Here is a 22,662-nt window from a genome sequence, read left to right on the forward strand (position 1 = left end):
GTTGGTCAATCCAGCCGATGACACGTTTGTCCAAACAGTCTCCAGTGTGTCGTGATGAAGTCCTGGAATGTTCTCCATTTCGTCCTTGGCTCTGATGAGTTTGTGGATAGTCTTTGGCTTCCACAAATCAGGCTTGAGTCCCTCCAGTTGGTGTTCCCTCACAAACCGAACCACGTCTCCGTAGAACCATGGCGCCGTCCAGTTGTAGGGGAAGGAGCTGTCCCACTTGTCCCAGCCTAACCGTCTCCAAAGGGGGAGCAGGAAGAAGCGAGACATGGACCCACCCGCGGAACCTCTCTTGACTCGCAGAGTTCGGCGAACGCAGTCACATACGAAGGAGGATCGCAGGAGGGTGGGGATATCGGGTACGCCCTTCCCACCCTTGCGAGGATCCTTGTACATGATGCTCCGCTTTACTCTGTCCATCTTGGATCCCCAGACAAAACGAAACACCGTCCTGGTAATGGCCCTGCACACGGTGGCAAGGGGGGGCCAGGCCTGGGCCGTGTACTGCAGCACGGGCAGTACCTCGTTACGCAGGACCAGTGCTTTGCCCTCACAGGTGAGGCGTCTGAGGCTCCACAGACCGATCCGTTGGGTGATCTTGGTCAAGCGTTCCTCCCAGGACTTGAGGGCTGCTCCTTCCTTCCCGAACCAGACTCCAAGAACCTTGATGAAATCCGGCTGGATGCTGAAAGGGAAGGGGGCGGAAGAGGCCGGCTGCCAGTCCCCGAAGAGCATGGCTTCCGACTTCCCGCAGTTGACTTTGGCTCCCGAAGCCCGTCCGAAGGTCTCACAGGTCTGGACGAGGGTGTCGACTGAGCGCCGGTCCGCGCAGAAGACGGTCACGTCGTCCATGTAGAGCGAGCACTTGACCTCGAAGCGTTCTGGTCCTGGTGCGGTGATCCCTCTGATCTCTCCATTCCGCCGGATAGCCTCTGCAAAGAGTTCTATAACACAAACAAAAAGAAGAGGTGACAGAGGACAGCCTTGTCTGACCCCTGAGAGGACCGGGAAGGGGTCAGTCTTCCAGCCGTTTACCAACACCGAGCTGTGAATATCAAAATACATTAGTTGGACATACAAGCAAAACATGTTACCCAAACCTAACCTGTGCAGAGCTTTGCCCAGGAACTCATGGGAAACACGGTCGAAGGCCTTTTCCTGATCCAACGAGATCAGGGCTGCGTGCACCCGGCGGGCTTTGATGTACTCGACCGTGTCCCGCATGAGAGCCAGGCTGTCTGCGATGCGACGTCCGGGGATGCCGCAGGTCTGATCCGGGTGGATGATCCGTCCGATAACAGTCTTCAATCTCGTTGCCATCGTCTTGGCCAGGATCTTGTAGTCGACGTTCAGAAGGGTGATGGGACGCCAATTCTTCAGGTCGCACCTCTCTCCTTTACGCTTGTACAGGATCGTGACCATTCCTTCCCTCAGAGATGGAGGCATTCTGCCCTCCACCACCATCTCCTCATACAGCCCTAACAGGTCCGGACAGATTAGGTCTCCCAGCGCTACATAGAGCTCTGCTGGGAGGCCGTCACTGCCCGGTGTCCTGCCAGAACTAAAGGATTTGGCGGCCGAGAGCAGCTCGTCCACCGTCAGAGGAACATCCATGGCCGCCGCGTCTGCAGGGTCAAGATGGTTAGTGATACCTGACAGGAACTTATCGGCGGCCTCGGGGTCAGTAGTCTTGCGGGCGTAGAGTTCGCTGTAGAAGTCGCTGACGACCTTCATCACGTTCTCTTTCCCGCGTCGCATGTTTCCACTCTCGTCTCGTAGTTCATTCATGGGCGTGTGACCGGCGTGGAGTTTCCTGAAAAAGAACGAGTTACATTTCTCACCCTTCTCCAGGTTCTCCACTTTGGAACGGAAGACAATTCGCTCGGACTCCTCCTCGAAGTGCCTTTTCAGGCTCCTCTTAGTCTCCTCCAGCTCCTCTCTCACGTCCCAGCCGCATCGAAGAAGGTCCTGCAGGGAACGCAGCTCACGCTGGAGTCTCCTGAAGTCCCTCCTCTTCAGACACGCCTGTTGTTGACTCTTTGCCTGAAAGAAGAAACGGAACTCGAGTTTAACGTATTCCCACCAGTCAGAAACAGACTGGAAGCCCGCCTTGTAGGCCCGCCACGTGGAGTAGGCAGCTCTAAGCTCCTCCAGAATCTCACCCTTTTCCAGCAGAGAGCAGTTCAGCTTCCAGGAGCCCGGGCCAATGGGGAAGCCATGGCCCAGCACACCTTGAAAGTGAATGGCTCTGTGGTCAGAGAAGAAGCAGGGGACCATCGAGTGCCCACTCCGCCCAACCGCCCGAGAGGTAAACACAAAGTCAATCCTGGAACGCAGCGAGCCATCGGATCGGCACCATGAATAGTTCACGGATCCGTGTCCGATGGAGCCAACAACGTCCACAAGAGAGGCTTCGGTCACCATCTCAATGAGCAGTTTGGATGTGACGTCCAACTTGGCAGCCGTTCCAGAACTGCGTCCATCCTCCTCAATCGGGCAGTTGAAATCCCCGGCCATCACTACCGTCCTGGCGGTAGCGAGCTGAGGGCGCAGGGCTTGGAGGAGCTCCAGTCGATCGCTCTTCACAGGAGAAGCATACACATTGATGAACCTGACAGGTTCTCCCGCCCAGGTGCCATCCACGAGCAGTAACCTGCCGCAGACGATTTCCTGAACAGAGTCCAATGTGAAGGCGCTTCCCCTGATCAGCACGGCGACCCCCGCGGACCTACAGTCGCCCCCGCCAGACCAGTAGGATGGGCCATGGGTCCACTCCCTGGCCAGATGGTTGAAGGACCTAGAGGAGGGAAGGGAGCATTCCTGCAGGAAAAATACATCACTAGACTGAGTGTTAAGGAACGTAAAAATTGTCTGACGTCGGAACTTGTCTCTGATGCTCCTAACATTAATGGAAAAGATGTTAATGTTAGCAGTCATTGGAGGAAAGAGGAAGTTAGAGCAGGCGGTGTGCCTTAGTTACCACTCCGGTCGGGCGGTTCTTCCTCTTTGGCACCTGCTGGTAAGGGTATCTCCAGCAGACCCTCTTCTGCTAGCTGATCAAGCAGGGATGGTGCCTCAGTGGCTTCCGACTCCTCCATTTCTTCTTCGGCCACAAGGGACTCCACCATCTGCTCCAACACGTCCGGTTCTGGGAGGAGGCCATCCTCCTCTTCCTGGGGTGGATTGGGGTCCACAATGAACAGCTTGGAAGGTTCTGCGACAGGACTATCTTCCACCTTCCTTTTCCTTTGGCCTGTACCTGAGGAGACAAGAGCTGGAAAATCCTCCTCGGTGAAAAGTGCAAGAGTGCTGAGGCCCTCTGCTCTCATGGTCTGGGGAGGGAGAGTGGGCTTTGGGGGGGGGGTGAGGAGACCAACTGAGGAGTAGGGAAATGAGGTGGAGGTAGTGGAATCCTCAGTAGGGTTGGCCGGGGGGGGAGGGGTTTGGACAGGGGTGACAGGGGGGGGGACCAGGGAGGGGGCAACAGTTTTCTTACCCTTCTTTTCCCTGGACTCCGTGGCTGCTGGGGCATCGGCTGGAGCCACGGTCGCCGGGTTCTTGGCCGCCTTGTCCTTGGCCTCTGTGGCCTTGGTCGTAGCTGCCTTGGTCGACGAAGCTGTGATTACCCGATACTGGGTCGCCGCGGCAACCCTTGCCCAGGATTTCTCCCGCTGTGGGCAGTCCTTGTAAAGGTGGTCCGCCTGTCCACATAGGTTGCAAGTCTTCTTCTTTGGGCAGTCCTTGGAGCTGTGTCCTGTCACCCGGCAAACCCTGCAGGCGTCCTCCTTGCAGGTCTTCATCGAATGCCCTTTCCCGCCACATTTCCTGCAGTTGTGTGGCATGTCCGGGTAGTAGATGAGACCAAAGGAGTTTCCCAGAGAGAATGTCGGGGGCAGGTGCTGGAGACCATCCTCGGATGCTGGTTCCCTGTAGAGTCGAACGGTTACTGACCACTTACCCGTCCAGAATCCGTTGCCGTTAAGGATGTGGGATGGCTCCCTCACCACTGTGCAGAGACGTCCCAGGAACGTGGAGATGTCTCTTCCTGGGGTGTGCGGGTTCCGCATGGAGACCGTGATCCTCTTCTCATCCCTCTGTATAGGACAGGATCCTAAAAAGGAATGAAAAGGGGAGTCCGGCATCGCTGCGTTCATCGCCTCCCAGTATCTCCTGCAGGCATTCACCGTGGCAAAGGTTACCAGAAAAATGCCAGTCATGAAGGTCTGGACACTCAGGGTTTCCGCCCTGGAGAAGCCCTGATCCAGAATCATCTTCTTGCAGAACACGTCGCTGGACATGTCCGGCAACCTACCATCCACCGCCTTTAGCTTCAGGGCGACCGTCTGCCGCATCCAAGGCTCCAGGGTTGGAGCCTTTTCAGGCGGCGTCCGGACTCCCTCCGGCTGGCTGGCGTCGGAGGTAGGGGCCTCTTGGGCCGAAGAAGCCTCTGGATGAGCCTTCCTGGAGGTCCCTGGGTCCTGAGCCTTCTTGGCTGCCTTCTCTGGCTTGCTTGCCATGGCTGGTTCCTGCTTGAGTTCCCGGAGCTGGATCTTGGATTCTTCTCCGGGTGTCTTCTCCCGCTGTGTTCCTCCTCGAAGTTCCTCTGGTCTCCCCAAGTCTTCTCCGAGCCTTCGTCTTCTTGCTTCTTTCTGCCAAGCTCTTCTTCCGTCTGATCTCCCTCTTCCGGTCTCGGCTGGGCTTTGGAGCTCGTCTCCCTGATCGTATCTCGTCAAGTGTAGCTAGCTCAGTTTGTTCTGATAAGAACAGATACTACACTTGATCTTAGCCAAAAGGCCGAGAAGCGATAACCAGAATTGGTTTGGGCCTCGAGTGGCACCCTGGCCTATGCCGGACACATCTTAGGGAGAGAGAGCGAGAGGGAGACAAACCCACGCCTACACAAGACATTTTGTCACCCAAGCCAACCCTTGAAAAGGCTGCTTTGCAGAGCAAAAACAAGAAGAATGGTGCGTTTTGCAGCCGCCGCCCACTGCAATGAATCTGAATAACTCCTCCTTTAGGGCGCAAGCAACTCCCCTCCCCCTTGCAGTCTTTCCAATTCACGATACAAAAAGACGGACAGGACAGGTTGCCTGACTTTCCGTCACTGCCACCCTTTGCCATCCTTACCCGTAGAAAGCCCTTTCATCATCCCCAAACCCTAATCTTTTCCCTTTCCTTCCCAGCCCCCAAACCCTGCCCTCTGTACCTTTCTCACCACCCGCTTCCCTTCTCCTGTCATCCCCCTACCACCCGGGAAAAAAAGAGATTGCCCCCTCCTTCCACTAGCCCACCCTCCCACCCAAAGAACAACTTCTTCTGCGCAGCTTGTTTTCTAGGCAGCAGCGCTATTGTGATGTCATCGGGGGGCATTGTGACAAGCCGCCAGTGTTCCGTCTCTTCATGTTGTGCACAGTTCAAACGGAAAATACATCAACAGGCAGACTACAGAAAAGCTTACTATCAAAGGTTAGAGGGGGGCTTTCTCAGAGGGCTTTTTACAGTTTTTCTATTCCCAATTAGCCGTTTAAGTGTACTTATTGAAAGTAGTAATTCTTTCATAGGCCGCCCTTTCTTAGTATTTGACGTTCCTTATATTGCGGTATGAGGCTTCGCAGTAGGTTGCAAACATTCATCACCCATGACTGTCCCCAATTGAGCTCAGAAGCTCAATGTCTATCATGACCTCTCTTTTAGAATGTCCAAGAGCAAGCAAACTATTCCTCCAGGAGAGGGCGCCAACAGACTACTAAAGAGATCATCATTACTCAAAGAAAACCCCAAAAACCAATGCATGATAGGAATAAACAGGTAACTTTCTTTGGAGTGGAAGCGGAGAGATCGCACCAGATGCCAATTCTAGATCTTATCACACCTGTGGTCACTGCAGCAGCAGGTGAATCCACTTTGTCCAAAAGGGATCTATTCCATTCAATTGCAAATGATCTAGATAAGACAGAGAACTGCAGCACGGGGACATAGCCGAGTTGGTCAGGTTGAGTGGTGATGAGTTTGCTATTTGGATGAATAAAGAAAGTCAAAAGTGTGAAAGATAAAAAACAAAAGGAGGAAGTGTGAAAAGTGAATGGGCCAAATTGAGGTGCATATGAAGACGTATGCTTTCTTCCAATTCATTAAATCGGGCTAATATGAATCAGGTGAATTGAGTTCTGCTTTTGGAAACTGGGTTAAGAAGGGGTGCACCGTTCCTGGAGGTACTGCAATACCAGGTCAATGCGTGGAGTGGACAGAGCAAGCTCTTTTTCCATCTCCCTGTTCTAAAAATCCATTTAATATATGGTCCCCAGATAGGGGACGTATCAGATATTAAACTGATAAGAACAGATACTACACTTGATCTTAGCCAAAAGGCCGAGAAGCGATAACCAGAATTGGTTTGGGCCTCGAGTGGCACCCTGGCCTATGCCGGACACATCTTAGGGAGAGAGAGCGAGAGGGAGACAAACCCACGCCTACACAAGACATTTTGTCACCCAAGCCAACCCTTGAAAAGGCTGCTTTGCAGAGCAAAAACAAGAAGAATGGTGCGTTTTGCAGCCGCCGCCCACTGCAATGAATCTGAATAACTCCTCCTTTAGGGCGCAAGCAACTCCCCTCCCCCTTGCAGTCTTTCCAATTCACGATACAAAAAGACGGACAGGACAGGTTGCCTGACTTTCCGTCACTGCCACCCTTTGCCATCCTTACCCGTAGAAAGCCCTTTCATCATCCCCAAACCCTAATCTTTTCCCTTTCCTTCCCAGCCCCCAAACCCTGCCCTCTGTACCTTTCTCACCACCCGCTTCCCTTCTCCTGTCATCCCCCTACCACCCGGGAAAAAAAGAGATTGCCCCCTCCTTCCACTAGCCCACCCTCCCACCCAAAGAACAACTTCTTCTGCGCAGCTTGTTTTCTAGGCAGCAGCGCTATTGTGATGTCATCGGGGGGCATTGTGACAAGCCGCCAGTGTTCCGTCTCTTCATGTTGTGCACAGTTCAAACGGAAAATACATCAACAGGCAGACTACAGAAAAGCTTACTATCAAAGGTTAGAGGGGGGCTTTCTCAGAGGGCTTTTTACAGTTTTTCTATTCCCAATTAGCCGTTTAAGTGTACTTATTGAAAGTAGTAATTCTTTCATAGGCCGCCCTTTCTTAGTATTTGACGTTCCTTATATTGCGGTATGAGGCTTCGCAGTAGGTTGCAAACATTCATCACCCATGACTGTCCCCAATTGAGCTCAGAAGCTCAATGTCTATCATGACCTCTCTTTTAGAATGTCCAAGAGCAAGCAAACTATTCCTCCAGGAGAGGGCGCCAACAGACTACTAAAGAGATCATCATTACTCAAAGAAAACCCCAAAAACCAATGCATGATAGGAATAAACAGGTAACTTTCTTTGGAGTGGAAGCGGAGAGATCGCACCAGATGCCAATTCTAGATCTTATCACACCTGTGGTCACTGCAGCAGCAGGTGAATCCACTTTGTCCAAAAGGGATCTATTCCATTCAATTGCAAATGATCTAGATAAGACAGAGAACTGCAGCACGGGGACATAGCCGAGTTGGTCAGGTTGAGTGGTGATGAGTTTGCTATTTGGATGAATAAAGAAAGTCAAAAGTGTGAAAGATAAAAAACAAAAGGAGGAAGTGTGAAAAGTGAATGGGCCAAATTGAGGTGCATATGAAGACGTATGCTTTCTTCCAATTCATTAAATCGGGCTAATATGAATCAGGTGAATTGAGTTCTGCTTTTGGAAACTGGGTTAAGAAGGGGTGCACCGTTCCTGGAGGTACTGCAATACCAGGTCAATGCGTGGAGTGGACAGAGCAAGCTCTTTTTCCATCTCCCTGTTCTAAAAATCCATTTAATATATGGTCCCCAGATAGGGGACGTATCAGATATTAAACTGATAAGAACAGATACTACACTTGATCTTAGCCAAAAGGCCGAGAAGCGATAACCAGAATTGGTTTGGGCCTCGAGTGGCACCCTGGCCTATGCCGGACACATCTTAGGGAGAGAGAGCGAGAGGGAGACAAACCCACGCCTACACAAGACATTTTGTCACCCAAGCCAACCCTTGAAAAGGCTGCTTTGCAGAGCAAAAACAAGAAGAATGGTGCGTTTTGCAGCCGCCGCCCACTGCAATGAATCTGAATAACTCCTCCTTTAGGGCGCAAGCAACTCCCCTCCCCCTTGCAGTCTTTCCAATTCACGATACAAAAAGACGGACAGGACAGGTTGCCTGACTTTCCGTCACTGCCACCCTTTGCCATCCTTACCCGTAGAAAGCCCTTTCATCATCCCCAAACCCTAATCTTTTCCCTTTCCTTCCCAGCCCCCAAACCCTGCCCTCTGTACCTTTCTCACCACCCGCTTCCCTTCTCCTGTCATCCCCCTACCACCCGGGAAAAAAAGAGATTGCCCCCTCCTTCCACTAGCCCACCCTCCCACCCAAAGAACAACTTCTTCTGCGCAGCTTGTTTTCTAGGCAGCAGCGCTATTGTGATGTCATCGGGGGGCATTGTGACAAGCCGCCAGTGTTCCGTCTCTTCATGTTGTGCACAGTTCAAACGGAAAATACATCAACAGGCAGACTACAGAAAAGCTTACTATCAAAGGTTAGAGGGGGGCTTTCTCAGAGGGCTTTTTACAGTTTTTCTATTCCCAATTAGCCGTTTAAGTGTACTTATTGAAAGTAGTAATTCTTTCATAGGCCGCCCTTTCTTAGTATTTGACGTTCCTTATATTGCGGTATGAGGCTTCGCAGTAGGTTGCAAACATTCATCACCCATGACTGTCCCCAATTGAGCTCAGAAGCTCAATGTCTATCATGACCTCTCTTTTAGAATGTCCAAGAGCAAGCAAACTATTCCTCCAGGAGAGGGCGCCAACAGACTACTAAAGAGATCATCATTACTCAAAGAAAACCCCAAAAACCAATGCATGATAGGAATAAACAGGTAACTTTCTTTGGAGTGGAAGTGGAGAGATCGCACCAGATGCCAATTCTAGATCTTATCACACCTGTGGTCACTGCAGCAGCAGGTGAATCCACTTTGTCCAAAAGGGATCTATTCCATTCAATTGCAAATGATCTAGATAAGACAGAGAACTGCAGCACGGGGACATAGCCGAGTTGGTCAGGTTGAGTGGTGATGAGTTTGCTATTTGGATGAATAAAGAAAGTCAAAAGTGTGAAAGATAAAAAACAAAAGGAGGAAGTGTGAAAAGTGAATGGGCCAAATTGAGGTGCATATGAAGACGTATGCTTTCTTCCAATTCATTAAATCGGGCTAATATGAATCAGGTGAATTGAGTTCTGCTTTTGGAAACTGGGTTAAGAAGGGGTGCACCGTTCCTGGAGGTACTGCAATACCAGGTCAATGCGTGGAGTGGACAGAGCAAGCTCTTTTTCCATCTCCCTGTTCTAAAAATCCATTTAATATATGGTCCCCAGATAGGGGACGTATCAGATATTAAACTGATAAGAACAGATACTACACTTGATCTTAGCCAAAAGGCCGAGAAGCGATAACCAGAATTGGTTTGGGCCTCGAGTGGCACCCTGGCCTATGCCGGACACATCTTAGGGAGAGAGAGCGAGAGGGAGACAAACCCACGCCTACACAAGACATTTTGTCACCCAAGCCAACCCTTGAAAAGGCTGCTTTGCAGAGCAAAAACAAGAAGAATGGTGCGTTTTGCAGCCGCCGCCCACTGCAATGAATCTGAATAACTCCTCCTTTAGGGCGCAAGCAACTCCCCTCCCCCTTGCAGTCTTTCCAATTCACGATACAAAAAGACGGACAGGACAGGTTGCCTGACTTTCCGTCACTGCCACCCTTTGCCATCCTTACCCGTAGAAAGCCCTTTCATCATCCCCAAACCCTAATCTTTTCCCTTTCCTTCCCAGCCCCCAAACCCTGCCCTCTGTACCTTTCTCACCACCCGCTTCCCTTCTCCTGTCATCCCCCTACCACCCGGGAAAAAAAGAGATTGCCCCCTCCTTCCACTAGCCCACCCTCCCACCCAAAGAACAACTTCTTCTGCGCAGCTTGTTTTCTAGGCAGCAGCGCTATTGTGATGTCATCGGGGGGCATTGTGACAAGCCGCCAGTGTTCCGTCTCTTCATGTTGTGCACAGTTCAAACGGAAAATACATCAACAGGCAGACTACAGAAAAGCTTACTATCAAAGGTTAGAGGGGGGCTTTCTCAGAGGGCTTTTTACAGTTTTTCTATTCCCAATTAGCCGTTTAAGTGTACTTATTGAAAGTAGTAATTCTTTCATAGGCCGCCCTTTCTTAGTATTTGACGTTCCTTATATTGCGGTATGAGGCTTCGCAGTAGGTTGCAAACATTCATCACCCATGACTGTCCCCAATTGAGCTCAGAAGCTCAATGTCTATCATGACCTCTCTTTTAGAATGTCCAAGAGCAAGCAAACTATTCCTCCAGGAGAGGGCGCCAACAGACTACTAAAGAGATCATCATTACTCAAAGAAAACCCCAAAAACCAATGCATGATAGGAATAAACAGGTAACTTTCTTTGGAGTGGAAGCGGAGAGATCGCACCAGATGCCAATTCTAGATCTTATCACACCTGTGGTCACTGCAGCAGCAGGTGAATCCACTTTGTCCAAAAGGGATCTATTCCATTCAATTGCAAATGATCTAGATAAGACAGAGAACTGCAGCACGGGGACATAGCCGAGTTGGTCAGGTTGAGTGGTGATGAGTTTGCTATTTGGATGAATAAAGAAAGTCAAAAGTGTGAAAGATAAAAAACAAAAGGAGGAAGTGTGAAAAGTGAATGGGCCAAATTGAGGTGCATATGAAGACGTATGCTTTCTTCCAATTCATTAAATCGGGCTAATATGAATCAGGTGAATTGAGTTCTGCTTTTGGAAACTGGGTTAAGAAGGGGTGCACCGTTCCTGGAGGTACTGCAATACCAGGTCAATGCGTGGAGTGGACAGAGCAAGCTCTTTTTCCATCTCCCTGTTCTAAAAATCCATTTAATATATGGTCCCCAGATAGGGGACGTATCAGATATTAAACTGATAAGAACAGATACTACACTTGATCTTAGCCAAAAGGCCGAGAAGCGATAACCAGAATTGGTTTGGGCCTCGAGTGGCACCCTGGCCTATGCCGGACACATCTTAGGGAGAGAGAGCGAGAGGGAGACAAACCCACGCCTACACAAGACATTTTGTCACCCAAGCCAACCCTTGAAAAGGCTGCTTTGCAGAGCAAAAACAAGAAGAATGGTGCGTTTTGCAGCCGCCGCCCACTGCAATGAATCTGAAGAACTCCTCCTTTAGGGCGCAAGCAACTCCCCTCCCCCTTGCAGTCTTTCCAATTCACGATACAAAAAGACGGACAGGACAGGTTGCCTGACTTTCCGTCACTGCCACCCTTTGCCATCCTTACCCGTAGAAAGCCCTTTCATCATCCCCAAACCCCAATCTTTTCCCTTTCCTTCCCAGCCCCCAAACCCTGCCCTCTGTACCTTTCTCACCACCCGCTTCCCTTCTCCTGTCATCCCCCTACCACCCGGGAAAAAAAGAGATTGCCCCCTCCTTCCACTAGCCCACCCTCCCACCCAAAGAACAACTTCTTCTGCGCAGCTTGTTTTCTAGGCAGCAGCGCTATTGTGATGTCATCGGGGGGCATTGTGACAAGCCGCCAGTGTTCCGTCTCTTCATGTTGTGCACAGTTCAAACGGAAAATACATCAACAGGCAGACTACAGAAAAGCTTACTATCAAAGGTTAGAGGGGGGCTTTCTCAGAGGGCTTTTTACAGTTTTTCTATTCCCAATTAGCCGTTTAAGTGTACTTATTGAAAGTAGTAATTCTTTCATAGGCCGCCCTTTCTTAGTATTTGACGTTCCTTATATTGCGGTATGAGGCTTCGCAGTAGGTTGCAAACATTCATCACCCATGACTGTCCCCAATTGAGCTCAGAAGCTCAATGTCTATCATGACCTCTCTTTTAGAATGTCCAAGAGCAAGCAAACTATTCCTCCAGGAGAGGGCGCCAACAGACTACTAAAGAGATCATCATTACTCAAAGAAAACCCCAAAAACCAATGCATGATAGGAATAAACAGGTAACTTTCTTTGGAGTGGAAGCGGAGAGATCGCACCAGATGCCAATTCTAGATCTTATCACACCTGTGGTCACTGCAGCAGCAGGTGAATCCACTTTGTCCAAAAGGGATCTATTCCATTCAATTGCAAATGATCTAGATAAGACAGAGAACTGCAGCACGGGGACATAGCCGAGTTGGTCAGGTTGAGTGGTGATGAGTTTGCTATTTGGATGAATAAAGAAAGTCAAAAGTGTGAAAGATAAAAAACAAAAGGAGGAAGTGTGAAAAGTGAATGGGCCAAATTGAGGTGCATATGAAGACGTATGCTTTCTTCCAATTCATTAAATCGGGCTAATATGAATCAGGTGAATTGAGTTCTGCTTTTGGAAACTGGGTTAAGAAGGGGTGCACCGTTCCTGGAGGTACTGCAATACCAGGTCAATGCGTGGAGTGGACAGAGCAAGCTCTTTTTCCATCTCCCTGTTCTAAAAATCCATTTAATATATGGTCCCCAGATAGGGGACGTATCAGATATTAAACTGATAAGAACAGATACTACACTTGATCTTAGCCAAAAGGCCGAGAAGCGATAACCAGAATTGGTTTGGGCCTCGAGTGGCACCCTGGCCTATGCCGGACACATCTTAGGGAGAGAGAGCGAGAGGGAGACAAACCCACGCCTACACAAGACATTTTGTCACCCAAGCCAACCCTTGAAAAGGCTGCTTTGCAGAGCAAAAACAAGAAGAATGGTGCGTTTTGCAGCCGCCGCCCACTGCAATGAATCTGAATAACTCCTCCTTTAGGGCGCAAGCAACTCCCCTCCCCCTTGCAGTCTTTCCAATTCACGATACAAAAAGACGGACAGGACAGGTTGCCTGACTTTCCGTCACTGCCACCCTTTGCCATCCTTACCCGTAGAAAGCCCTTTCATCATCCCCAAACCCTAATCTTTTCCCTTTCCTTCCCAGCCCCCAAACCCTGCCCTCTGTACCTTTCTCACCACCCGCTTCCCTTCTCCTGTCATCCCCCTACCACCCGGGAAAAAAAGAGATTGCCCCCTCCTTCCACTAGCCCACCCTCCCACCCAAAGAACAACTTCTTCTGCGCAGCTTGTTTTCTAGGCAGCAGCGCTATTGTGATGTCATCGGGGGGCATTGTGACAAGCCGCCAGTGTTCCGTCTCTTCATGTTGTGCACAGTTCAAACGGAAAATACATCAACAGGCAGACTACAGAAAAGCTTACTATCAAAGGTTAGAGGGGGGCTTTCTCAGAGGGCTTTTTACAGTTTTTCTATTCCCAATTAGCCGTTTAAGTGTACTTATTGAAAGTAGTAATTCTTTCATAGGCCGCCCTTTCTTAGTATTTGACGTTCCTTATATTGCGGTATGAGGCTTCGCAGTAGGTTGCAAACATTCATCACCCATGACTGTCCCCAATTGAGCTCAGAAGCTCAATGTCTATCATGACCTCTCTTTTAGAATGTCCAAGAGCAAGCAAACTATTCCTCCAGGAGAGGGCGCCAACAGACTACTAAAGAGATCATCATTACTCAAAGAAAACCCCAAAAACCAATGCATGATAGGAATAAACAGGTAACTTTCTTTGGAGTGGAAGCGGAGAGATCGCACCAGATGCCAATTCTAGATCTTATCACACCTGTGGTCACTGCAGCAGCAGGTGAATCCACTTTGTCCAAAAGGGATCTATTCCATTCAATTGCAAATGATCTAGATAAGACAGAGAACTGCAGCACGGGGACATAGCCGAGTTGGTCAGGTTGAGTGGTGATGAGTTTGCTATTTGGATGAATAAAGAAAGTCAAAAGTGTGAAAGATAAAAAACAAAAGGAGGAAGTGTGAAAAGTGAATGGGCCAAATTGAGGTGCATATGAAGACGTATGCTTTCTTCCAATTCATTAAATCGGGCTAATATGAATCAGGTGAATTGAGTTCTGCTTTTGGAAACTGGGTTAAGAAGGGGTGCACCGTTCCTGGAAGTACTGCAATACCAGGTCAATGCGTGGAGTGGACAGAGCAAGCTCTTTTTCCATCTCCCTGTTCTAAAAATCCATTTAATATATGGTCCCCAGATAGGGGACGTATCAGATATTAAACTGATAAGAACAGATACTACACTTGATCTTAGCCAAAAGGCCGAGAAGCGATAACCAGAATTGGTTTGGGCCTCGAGTGGCACCCTGGCCTATGCCGGACACATCTTAGGGAGAGAGAGCGAGAGGGAGACAAACCCACGCCTACACAAGACATTTTGTCACCCAAGCCAACCCTTGAAAAGGCTGCTTTGCAGAGCAAAAACAAGAAGAATGGTGCGTTTTGCAGCCGCCGCCCACTGCAATGAATCTGAATAACTCCTCCTTTAGGGCGCAAGCAACTCCCCTCCCCCTTGCAGTCTTTCCAATTCACGATACAAAAAGACGGACAGGACAGGTTGCCTGACTTTCCGTCACTGCCACCCTTTGCCATCCTAACCCGTAGAAAGCCCTTTCATCATCCCCAAACCCTAATCTTTTCCCTTTCCTTCCCAGCCCCCAAACCCTGCCCTCTGTACCTTTCTCACCACCCGCTTCCCTTCTCCTGTCATCCCCCTACCACCCGGGAAAAAAAGAGATTGCCCCCTCCTTCCACTAGCCCACCCTCCCACCCAAAGAACAACTTCTTCTGCGCAGCTTGTTTTCTAGGCAGCAGCGCTATTGTGATGTCATCGGGGGGCATTGTGACAAGCCGCCAGTGTTCCGTCTCTTCATGTTGTGCACAGTTCAAACGGAAAATACATCAACAGGCAGACTACAGAAAAGCTTACTATCAAAGGTTAGAGGGGGGCTTTCTCAGAGGGCTTTTTACAGTTTTTCTATTCCCAATTAGCCGTTTAAGTGTACTTATTGAAAGTAGTAATTCTTTCATAGGCCGCCCTTTCTTAGTATTTGACGTTCCTTATATTGCGGTATGAGGCTTCGCAGTAGGTTGCAAACATTCATCACCCATGACTGTCCCCAATTGAGCTCAGAAGCTCAATGTCTATCATGACCTCTCTTTTAGAATGTCCAAGAGCAAGCAAACTATTCCTCCAGGAGAGGGCGCCAACAGACTACTAAAGAGATCATCATTACTCAAAGAAAACCCCAAAAACCAATGCATGATAGGAATAAACAGGTAACTTTCTTTGGAGTGGAAGTGGAGAGATCGCACCAGATGCCAATTCTAGATCTTATCACACCTGTGGTCACTGCAGCAGCAGGTGAATCCACTTTGTCCAAAAGGGATCTATTCCATTCAATTGCAAATGATCTAGATAAGACAGAGAACTGCAGCACGGGGACATAGCCGAGTTGGTCAGGTTGAGTGGTGATGAGTTTGCTATTTGGATGAATAAAGAAAGTCAAAAGTGTGAAAGATAAAAAACAAAAGGAGGAAGTGTGAAAAGTGAATGGGCCAAATTGAGGTGCATATGAAGACGTATGCTTTCTTCCAATTCATTAAATCGGGCTAATATGAATCAGGTGAATTGAGTTCTGCTTTTGGAAACTGGGTTAAGAAGGGGTGCACCGTTCCTGGAGGTACTGCAATACCAGGTCAATGCGTGGAGTGGACAGAGCAAGCTCTTTTTCCATCTCCCTGTTCTAAAAATCCATTTAATATATGGTCCCCAGATAGGGGACGTATCAGATATTAAACTGATAAGAACAGATACTACACTTGATCTTAGCCAAAAGGCCGAGAAGCGATAACCAGAATTGGTTTGGGCCTCGAGTGGCACCCTGGCCTATGCCGGACACATCTTAGGGAGAGAGAGCGAGAGGGAGACAAACCCACGCCTACACAAGACATTTTGTCACCCAAGCCAACCCTTGAAAAGGCTGCTTTGCAGAGCAAAAACAAGAAGAATGGTGCGTTTTGCAGCCGCCGCCCACTGCAATGAATCTGAATAACTCCTCCTTTAGGGCGCAAGCAACTCCCCTCCCCCTTGCAGTCTTTCCAATTCACGATACAAAAAGACGGACAGGACAGGTTGCCTGACTTTCCGTCACTGCCACCCTTTGCCATCCTTACCCGTAGAAAGCCCTTTCATCATCCCCAAACCCTAATCTTTTCCCTTTCCTTCCCAGCCCCCAAACCCTGCCCTCTGTACCTTTCTCACCACCCGCTTCCCTTCTCCTGTCATCCCCCTACCACCCGGGAAAAAAAGAGATTGCCCCCTCCTTCCACTAGCCCACCCTCCCACCCAAAGAACAACTTCTTCTGCGCAGCTTGTTTTCTAGGCAGCAGCGCTATTGTGATGTCATCGGGGGGCATTGTGACAAGCCGCCAGTGTTCCGTCTCTTCATGTTGTGCACAGTTCAAACGGAAAATACATCAACAGGCAGACTACAGAAAAGCTTACTATCAAAGGTTAGAGGGGGGCTTTCTCAGAGGGCTTTTTACAGTTTTTCTATTCCCAATTAGCCGTTTAAGTGTACTTATTGAAAGTAGTAATTCTTTCATAGGCCGCCCTTTCTTAGTATTTGACGTTCCTTATATTGCGGTATGAGGCTTCGCAGTAGGTTGCAAACATTCATCACCCATGACTGTCCCCAATTGAGCTCAGAAGCTCAATGTCTATCATGACCTCTCTTTTAGAATGTCCAAGAGCAAGCAAACTATTCCTCCAGGAGAGGGCGCCAACAGACTACTAAAGAGATCATCATTACTCAAAGAAAACCCCAAAAACCAATGCATGATAGGAATAAACAGGTAACTTTCTTTGGAGTGGAAGCGGAGAGATCGCACCAGATGCCAATTCTAGATCTTATCACACCTGTGGTCACTGCAGCAGCAGGTGAATCCACTTTGTCCAAAAGGGATCTATTCCATTCAATTGCAAATGATCTAGATAAGACAGAGAACTGCAGCACGGGGACATAGCCGAGTTGGTCAGGTTGAGTGGTGATGAGTTTGCTATTTGGATGAATAAAGAAAGTCAAAAGTGTGAAAGATAAAAAACAAAAGGAGGAAGTGTGAAAAGTGAATGGGCCAAATTGAGGTGCATATGAAGACGTATGCTTTCTTCCAATTCATTAAATCGGGCTAATATGAATCAGGTGAATTGAGTTCTGCTTTTGGAAACTGGGTTAAGAAGGGGTGCACCGTTCCTGGAGGTACTGCAATACCAGGTCAATGCGTGGAGTGGACAGAGCAAGCTCTTTTTCCATCTCCCTGTTCTAAAAATCCATTTAATATATGGTCCCCAGATAGGGGACGTATCAGATATTAAACTGATAAGAACAGATACTACACTTGATCTTAGCCAAAAGGCCGAGAAGCGATAACCAGAATTGGTTTGGGCCTCGAGTGGCACCCTGGCCTATGCCGGACACATCTTAGGGAGAGAGAGCGAGAGGGAGACAAACCCACGCCTACACAAGACATTTTGTCACCCAAGCCAACCCTTGAAAAGGCTGCTTTGCAGAGCAAAAACAAGAAGAATGGTGCGTTTTGCAGCCGCCGCCCACTGCAATGAATCTGAATAACTCCTCCTTTAGGGCGCAAGCAACTCCCCTCCCCCTTGCAGTCTTTCCAATTCACGATACAAAAAGACGGACAGGACAGGTTGCCTGACTTTCCGTCACTGCCACCCTTTGCCATCCTTACCCGTAGAAAGCCCTTTCATCATCCCCAAACCCCAATCTTTTCCCTTTCCTTCCCAGCCCCCAAACCCTGCCCTCTGTACCTTTCTCACCACCCGCTTCCCTTCTCCTGTCATCCCCCTACCACCCGGGAAAAAAAGAGATTGCCCCCTCCTTCCACTAGCCCACCCTCCCACCCAAAGAACAACTTCTTCTGCGCAGCTTGTTTTCTAGGCAGCAGCGCTATTGTGATGTCATCGGGGGGCATTGTGACAAGCCGCCAGTGTTCCGTCTCTTCATGTTGTGCACAGTTCAAACGGAAAATACATCAACAGGCAGACTACAGAAAAGCTTACTATCAAAGGTTAGAGGGGGGCTTTCTCAGAGGGCTTTTTACAGTTTTTCTATTCCCAATTAGCCGTTTAAGTGTACTTATTGAAAGTAGTAATTCTTTCATAGGCCGCCCTTTCTTAGTATTTGACGTTCCTTATATTGCGGTATGAGGCTTCGCAGTAGGTTGCAAACATTCATCACCCATGACTGTCCCCAATTGAGCTCAGAAGCTCAATGTCTATCATGACCTCTCTTTTAGAATGTCCAAGAGCAAGCAAACTATTCCTCCAGGAGAGGGCGCCAACAGACTACTAAAGAGATCATCATTACTCAAAGAAAACCCCAAAAACCAATGCATGATAGGAATAAACAGGTAACTTTCTTTGGAGTGGAAGCGGAGAGATCGCACCAGATGCCAATTCTAGATCTTATCACACCTGTGGTCACTGCAGCAGCAGGTGAATCCACTTTGTCCAAAAGGGATCTATTCCATTCAATTGCAAATGATCTAGATAAGACAGAGAACTGCAGCACGGGGACATAGCCGAGTTGGTCAGGTTGAGTGGTGATGAGTTTGCTATTTGGATGAATAAAGAAAGTCAAAAGTGTGAAAGATAAAAAACAAAAGGAGGAAGTGTGAAAAGTGAATGGGCCAAATTGAGGTGCATATGAAGACGTATGCTTTCTTCCAATTCATTAAATCGGGCTAATATGAATCAGGTGAATTGAGTTCTGCTTTTGGAAACTGGGTTAAGAAGGGGTGCACCGTTCCTGGAGGTACTGCAATACCAGGTCAATGCGTGGAGTGGACAGAGCAAGCTCTTTTTCCATCTCCCTGTTCTAAAAATCCATTTAATATATGGTCCCCAGATAGGGGACGTATCAGATATTAAACTGATAAGAACAGATACTACACTTGATCTTAGCCAAAAGGCCGAGAAGCGATAACCAGAATTGGTTTGGGCCTCGAGTGGCACCCTGGCCTATGCCGGACACATCTTAGGGAGAGAGAGCGAGAGGGAGACAAACCCACGCCTACACAAGACATTTTGTCACCCAAGCCAACCCTTGAAAAGGCTGCTTTGCAGAGCAAAAACAAGAAGAATGGTGCGTTTTGCAGCCGCCGCCCACTGCAATGAATCTGAATAACTCCTCCTTTAGGGCGCAAGCAACTCCCCTCCCCCTTGCAGTCTTTCCAATTCACGATACAAAAAGACGGACAGGACAGGTTGCCTGACTTTCCGTCACTGCCACCCTTTGCCATCCTTACCCGTAGAAAGCCCTTTCATCATCCCCAAACCCTAATCTTTTCCCTTTCCTTCCCAGCCCCCAAACCCTGCCCTCTGTACCTTTCTCACCACCCGCTTCCCTTCTCCTGTCATCCCCCTACCACCCGGGAAAAAAAGAGATTGCCCCCTCCTTCCACTAGCCCACCCTCCCACCCAAAGAACAACTTCTTCTGCGCAGCTTGTTTTCTAGGCAGCAGCGCTATTGTGATGTCATCGGGGGGCATTGTGACAAGCCGCCAGTGTTCCGTCTCTTCATGTTGTGCACAGTTCAAACGGAAAATACATCAACAGGCAGACTACAGAAAAGCTTACTATCAAAGGTTAGAGGGGGGCTTTCTCAGAGGGCTTTTTACAGTTTTTCTATTCCCAATTAGCCGTTTAAGTGTACTTATTGAAAGTAGTAATTCTTTCATAGGCCGCCCTTTCTTAGTATTTGACGTTCCTTATATTGCGGTATGAGGCTTCGCAGTAGGTTGCAAACATTCATCACCCATGACTGTCCCCAATTGAGCTCAGAAGCTCAATGTCTATCATGACCTCTCTTTTAGAATGTCCAAGAGCAAGCAAACTATTCCTCCAGGAGAGGGCGCCAACAGACTACTAAAGAGATCATCATTACTCAAAGAAAACCCCAAAAACCAATGCATGATAGGAATAAACAGGTAACTTTCTTTGGAGTGGAAGCGGAGAGATCGCACCAGATGCCAATTCTAGATCTTATCACACCTGTGGTCACTGCAGCAGCAGGTGAATCCACTTTGTCCAAAAGGGATCTATTCCATTCAATTGCAAATGATCTAGATAAGACAGAGAACTGCAGCACGGGGACATAGCCGAGTTGGTCAGGTTGAGTGGTGATGAGTTTGCTATTTGGATGAATAAAGAAAGTCAAAAGTGTGAAAGATAAAAAACAAAAGGAGGAAGTGTGAAAAGTGAATGGGCCAAATTGAGGTGCATATGAAGACGTATGCTTTCTTCCAATTCATTAAATCGGGCTAATATGAATCAGGTGAATTGAGTTCTGCTTTTGGAAACTGGGTTAAGAAGGGGTGCACCGTTCCTGGAAGTACTGCAATACCAGGTCAATGCGTGGAGTGGACAGAGCAAGCTCTTTTTCGATCTCCCTGTTCTAAAAATCCATTTAATATATGGTCCCCAGATAGGGGACGTATCAGATATTAAACTGATAAGAACAGATACTACACTTGATCTTAGCCAAAAGGCCGAGAAGCGATAACCAGAATTGGTTTGGGCCTCGAGTGGCACCCTGGCCTATGCCGGACACATCTTAGGGAGAGAGAGCGAGAGGGAGACAAACCCACGCCTACACAAGACATTTTGTCACCCAAGCCAACCCTTGAAAAGGCTGCTTTGCAGAGCAAAAACAAGAAGAATGGTGCGTTTTGCAGCCGCCGCCCACTGCAATGAATCTGAATAACTCCTCCTTTAGGGCGCAAGCAACTCCCCTCCCCCTTGCAGTCTTTCCAATTCACGATACAAAAAGACGGACAGGACAGGTTGCCTGACTTTCCGTCACTGCCACCCTTTGCCATCCTAACCCGTAGAAAGCCCTTTCATCATCCCCAAACCCTAATCTTTTCCCTTTCCTTCCCAGCCCCCAAACCCTGCCCTCTGTACCTTTCTCACCACCCGCTTCCCTTCTCCTGTCATCCCCCTACCACCCGGGAAAAAAAGAGATTGCCCCCTCCTTCCACTAGCCCACCCTCCCACCCAAAGAACAACTTCTTCTGCGCAGCTTGTTTTCTAGGCAGCAGCGCTATTGTGATGTCATCGGGGGGCATTGTGACAAGCCGCCAGTGTTCCGTCTCTTCATGTTGTGCACAGTTCAAACGGAAAATACATCAACAGGCAGACTACAGAAAAGCTTACTATCAAAGGTTAGAGGGGGGCTTTCTCAGAGGGCTTTTTACAGTTTTTCTATTCCCAATTAGCCGTTTAAGTGTACTTATTGAAAGTAGTAATTCTTTCATAGGCCGCCCTTTCTTAGTATTTGACGTTCCTTATATTGCGGTATGAGGCTTCGCAGTAGGTTGCAAACATTCATCACCCATGACTGTCCCCAATTGAGCTCAGAAGCTCAATGTCTATCATGACCTCTCTTTTAGAATGTCCAAGAGCAAGCAAACTATTCCTCCAGGAGAGGGCGCCAACAGACTACTAAAGAGATCATCATTACTCAAAGAAAACCCCAAAAACCAATGCATGATAGGAATAAACAGGTAACTTTCTTTGGAGTGGAAGCGGAGAGATCGCACCAGATGCCAATTCTAGATCTTATCACACCTGTGGTCACTGCAGCAGCAGGTGAATCCACTTTGTCCAAAAGGGATCTATTCCATTCAATTGCAAATGATCTAGATAAGACAGAGAACTGCAGCACGGGGACATAGCCGAGTTGGTCAGGTTGAGTGGTGATGAGTTTGCTATTTGGATGAATAAAGAAAGTCAAAAGTGTGAAAGATAAAAAACAAAAGGAGGAAGTGTGAAAAGTGAATGGGCCAAATTGAGGTGCATATGAAAACGTATGCTTTCTTCCAATTCATTAAATCGGGCTAATATGAATCAGGTGAATTGAGTTCTGCTTTTGGAAACTGGGTTAAGAAGGGGTGCACCGTTCCTGGAGGTACTGCAATACCAGGTCAATGCGTGGAGTGGACAGAGCAAGCTCTTTTTCCATCTCCCTGTTCTAAAAATCCATTTAATATATGGTCCCCAGATAGGGGACGTATCAGATATTAAACTGATAAGAACAGATACTACACTTGATCTTAGCCAAAAGGCCGAGAAGCGATAACCAGAATTGGTTTGGGCCTCGAGTGGCACCCTGGCCTATGCCGGACACATCTTAGGGAGAGAGAGCGAGAGGGAGACAAACCCACGCCTACACAAGACATTTTGTCACCCAAGCCAACCCTTGAAAAGGCTGCTTTGCAGAGCAAAAACAAGAAGAATGGTGCGTTTTGCAGCCGCCGCCCACTGCAATGAATCTGAATAACTCCTCCTTTAGGGCGCAAGCAACTCCCCTCCCCCTTGCAGTCTTTCCAATTCACGATACAAAAAGACGGACAGGACAGGTTGCCTGACTTTCCGTCACTGCCACCCTTTGCCATCCTTACCCGTAGAAAGCCCTTTCATCATCCCCAAACCCTAATCTTTTCCCTTTCCTTCCCAGCCCCCAAACCCTGCCCTCTGTACCTTTCTCACCACCCGCTTCCCTTCTCCTGTCATCCCCCTACCACCCGGGAAAAAAAGAGATTGCCCCCTCCTTCCACTAGCCCACCCTC

At 48.6% G+C, this 22,662-nt stretch overlaps 11 non-coding genes and 1 pseudogene across 11 annotated transcripts; all 12 read right to left on the reverse strand.

The window, feature by feature from the left end:
• Positions 1-4,707: 4,707 nt before the first annotated feature.
• On the reverse strand, positions 4,708-4,812 carry LOC142274479 (U2 spliceosomal RNA; annotated as a pseudogene).
• A 1,387-nt stretch (positions 4,813-6,199) lies between these two features.
• Positions 6,200-6,390, reverse strand: LOC142274311 (U2 spliceosomal RNA). The gene has a single exon (XR_012738634.1). It is a non-coding gene; the product is annotated as a U2 spliceosomal RNA (small nuclear RNA).
• Positions 6,391-7,777: 1,387 nt separating this feature from the next.
• LOC142274313 (U2 spliceosomal RNA) lies at positions 7,778-7,968 on the reverse strand. Its single transcript, XR_012738635.1, has one exon. It is a non-coding gene; the product is annotated as a U2 spliceosomal RNA (small nuclear RNA).
• Positions 7,969-9,355: 1,387 nt separating this feature from the next.
• On the reverse strand, positions 9,356-9,546 carry LOC142274314 (U2 spliceosomal RNA). Its single transcript, XR_012738636.1, has one exon. It is a non-coding gene; the product is annotated as a U2 spliceosomal RNA (small nuclear RNA).
• Positions 9,547-10,933: 1,387 nt separating this feature from the next.
• On the reverse strand, positions 10,934-11,124 carry LOC142274315 (U2 spliceosomal RNA). The gene has a single exon (XR_012738637.1). It is a non-coding gene; the product is annotated as a U2 spliceosomal RNA (small nuclear RNA).
• Positions 11,125-12,511: 1,387 nt separating this feature from the next.
• On the reverse strand, positions 12,512-12,702 carry LOC142274317 (U2 spliceosomal RNA). Its single transcript, XR_012738639.1, has one exon. It is a non-coding gene; the product is annotated as a U2 spliceosomal RNA (small nuclear RNA).
• A 1,387-nt stretch (positions 12,703-14,089) lies between these two features.
• Positions 14,090-14,280, reverse strand: LOC142274452 (U2 spliceosomal RNA). Its single transcript, XR_012738762.1, has one exon. It is a non-coding gene; the product is annotated as a U2 spliceosomal RNA (small nuclear RNA).
• Positions 14,281-15,667: 1,387 nt separating this feature from the next.
• LOC142274318 (U2 spliceosomal RNA) lies at positions 15,668-15,858 on the reverse strand. Its single transcript, XR_012738640.1, has one exon. It is a non-coding gene; the product is annotated as a U2 spliceosomal RNA (small nuclear RNA).
• A 1,387-nt stretch (positions 15,859-17,245) lies between these two features.
• Positions 17,246-17,436, reverse strand: LOC142274319 (U2 spliceosomal RNA). The gene has a single exon (XR_012738641.1). It is a non-coding gene; the product is annotated as a U2 spliceosomal RNA (small nuclear RNA).
• Positions 17,437-18,823: 1,387 nt separating this feature from the next.
• LOC142274320 (U2 spliceosomal RNA) lies at positions 18,824-19,014 on the reverse strand. The gene has a single exon (XR_012738642.1). It is a non-coding gene; the product is annotated as a U2 spliceosomal RNA (small nuclear RNA).
• A 1,387-nt stretch (positions 19,015-20,401) lies between these two features.
• LOC142274454 (U2 spliceosomal RNA) lies at positions 20,402-20,592 on the reverse strand. The gene has a single exon (XR_012738764.1). It is a non-coding gene; the product is annotated as a U2 spliceosomal RNA (small nuclear RNA).
• Positions 20,593-21,979: 1,387 nt separating this feature from the next.
• Positions 21,980-22,170, reverse strand: LOC142274321 (U2 spliceosomal RNA). The gene has a single exon (XR_012738643.1). It is a non-coding gene; the product is annotated as a U2 spliceosomal RNA (small nuclear RNA).
• Between the last annotated feature and the right edge of the window lie 492 nt (positions 22,171-22,662).

The sequence above is a fragment of the Anomaloglossus baeobatrachus genome, unplaced genomic scaffold (genome assembly GCF_048569485.1).
Source record: "Anomaloglossus baeobatrachus isolate aAnoBae1 unplaced genomic scaffold, aAnoBae1.hap1 Scaffold_373, whole genome shotgun sequence".
Classification (NCBI taxonomy): domain Eukaryota; kingdom Metazoa; phylum Chordata; class Amphibia; order Anura; family Aromobatidae; genus Anomaloglossus; species Anomaloglossus baeobatrachus.